Source organism: Sinocyclocheilus anshuiensis, unplaced genomic scaffold, assembly GCF_001515605.1.
Source record: "Sinocyclocheilus anshuiensis isolate Anshui unplaced genomic scaffold, SAMN03320099.WGS_v1.1 scaffold678, whole genome shotgun sequence".
Classification (NCBI taxonomy): domain Eukaryota; kingdom Metazoa; phylum Chordata; class Actinopteri; order Cypriniformes; family Cyprinidae; genus Sinocyclocheilus; species Sinocyclocheilus anshuiensis.
This window is the reverse complement of record NW_015544157.1, coordinates 390,951-393,575: the sequence shown is the minus strand read 5'-3', so window position 1 is coordinate 393,575 and position 2,625 is coordinate 390,951. Positions and strand designations below refer to the sequence as shown.

General features: G+C 35.5%; 1 long non-coding RNA gene across 1 annotated transcript in view; it reads left to right on the top strand.

Annotated features, from left to right (window-relative positions):
- Positions 1-1,219: 1,219 nt before the first annotated feature.
- Positions 1,220-2,625, top strand: part of LOC107695443 (uncharacterized) — an 11,810-nt gene continuing 10,404 nt past the window's right edge. Inside the window, exons 1-2 of the long non-coding RNA XR_001634997.1 lie at positions 1,220-1,287; positions 1,595-1,696. This is a non-coding gene — a long non-coding RNA (uncharacterized LOC107695443). The remainder of the gene's footprint in view (positions 1,288-1,594; positions 1,697-2,625) is intronic.

The window sequence follows — 2,625 nt, the reverse complement described above, 5'->3', positions numbered from 1 at the left end:
GAAAAAAAAAAACTTTAACCACACTGTTCAATTAATGTTAAGAGCATTATGTAGGGTGGAAGTAGCAAATTTTTTTTTTTTTTTTTGCTATGCTGTTCTTTCACTGGCTAGCAATTCAGCTGGTGTAATGCAGAGCAGCAAGAAGGCATTTGCTACCTGTTGTGATCATGTGTGCTCAGATTCCAGGGATGTGAATAGACAGCTGCCCTTCCCACGATAACTGCACACCCTTTTGAGCGAGGCTGAGGGAGATGGGTTCAGCTGAACATACTTGTTCTCATAGTTTGCTTCAAGTATATTTAATATCTGGACATGCACAATAAATGTGTTAGGGATGTGTGTACATGGTTGTCACATGTCATTGTCATGTCATTTCCTCATTGCAACAGTTCAGTCACATATTGATGATTTGAGTGCTGTTTTATAAATAATAAAAAAAAACATCACCTTTTTTTGTTGTTAGAAGTCTCTTATTCTCACAAGACTACAGTAAAATAAACAATAAAACAGTAATATTGTTCAATATTACAATTTAAATAATTGTTTTCTATTTTTAAATGTCATTAAAATGTGAATTTTCAGCAGATATTTCTGCAGATCACATGATCCGTCAGAGCTTATGCTAGAATGATTTGTTGCTCAAGAAACTGGTCAGTCATTTTAGATAAATTACTATTTGTAATCACATTGAGCCTTAAAGATTTGTCATCTTCTTTCCCTCTTTGTCAATGACTCTATAAAACACTAATTACTCTTTAAACACTAATTGGTCAATGAATGAATCACACCACACTCAAGCTCATTAATGTTGCCAGTAATAGAACAGGTACAAAGTACGTCACAGCTCAAATTGCCAAGGATTTGATGTAATCCCATCTTTTTCTTTTCTCTCTGCATCTCCTTTATTTTTCTTTCTTTCTTTCTTTCTTTCTTTCTGGTGGCATGTTCTCAATGAAACTGAACGAACACAAAGGAGCTTACAGGAATGAACAGACACTTCTTGTCCTGAATGTAATGGATGCTTCAGCACCAAGGTCAAGTTTCTCCTAGTAACTTTACCTGCTGTTGTACGAGAGTCTAGAGGTGTGTGAATGTCCAGAACAATAAAGGAATGGCTTCTGTGTTGTTTGGTTTTAACAGACATCACATACACTTGTGAGTCCAAAAAAACCTGCTTCAGTGGCTATAAGTTAATGTTGTATGTTTTCTTTGTGACTTTTGGCGAGAGAGCCCGCTGGATCAGCGCTCTGGGACAGAACAACAGTAACGACAAGAATGACAGAATGAGTAAGTACAACCAGCCTCGGCAAAACAGCACCACCCTCTGGCCATGCAGTGCATTACAGCGACACTACTCTACTATTACTCTACTATACTACTATTATTAAGCATATAACCCTAAACACACATGAATGTGAATGATTCCTCAAGTCATTCTGCATGTTGAGGTGTAGTTTTGCTATAAGCTTATGATTTTTGTGGATAATAAATTGATAAATGAAAAAAATCCTAGGCTTACACTTAGGAAAACATTTTAGGTTCCAGACTGTCAGGGTGTGTAGTGATTTATTCATTTATTTTTTTCCTTCATTAGATACCATGCAGGTCGAGGTGACAAGGATGTACACAGCCAGACAGCAGGATGAGCTCTCTCTACAGGTGGCTGATGTGGTGTTTGTGTCACAGACAGTAGACGGTAAGAACATCCTCCTTTTTTCCACATTCTTCACTCTAAAGGACTGTTCACACCAACATGAAAATTCAGTTTGATTTTCACATTTGATTTGTCTAAATTGCCATTCACTTTTTTTTTCAGATATAATGGAAAAACAGCAAACAAATCCAAAATTCAGACAAAGGAATATCTGGTGAAAAAAATAAATATATAGAATATAGTAAATTAGATTGCATGTTGTGACACTGTTATCAACTGGTGTTTTGAAATACAAACATAGAAAAATTTCAGGGTTTATGATAGTATGTAGGAATGAAATGAGGAATCAGGGCCCGTATGTATAAAACTTCTCAGAAATGCTCTTAAGAATAGTCTTAAGCTTTGACTTAAGTGTAAAAAAATTCTTAGTAAAAAGTAGGACTTTTCTAAGAGTAGGAGACTTTTATAAAGACGCTAAAAGCAACTTTCAGTAAAGTCTAAGACTGATTCTTAAGTGTTGACTGAGGTGACACTTAAGTGTTGTGAACTAAGGACTACAATGATGTCAACACAAAATGGCCGACCTCTGAATCAGCCAATAGTGAGCCTGCTCATGTAAAGTCACAGCAGCACAACACCAATCATTTAATGTAACTACAATAAAATCATTTAATTAAGACTGAAATATTTTAATTTAAATGTATTTTTAAATACTTTGCATTGTGCAAAATTATCACAAATTATTACTAATTCTTTGTTTAATGGTATGTCTCCTCATTTACAGTTAGAGCAATGATGTGAACACGAGTTCAATCAGTGGCTCCAACAACTTCAGGAAAGCCCACAATCCTCATAAAAGTGGCTTGTTTTTGCAATATGGTTTGGCGGTCAGTTGGAAAGTTAATTAATTGCCATATAGTAGTGGCCAAAAGTGAGGTCCAGCCTAGGAAATTTCACCCTTAATTAAAAAA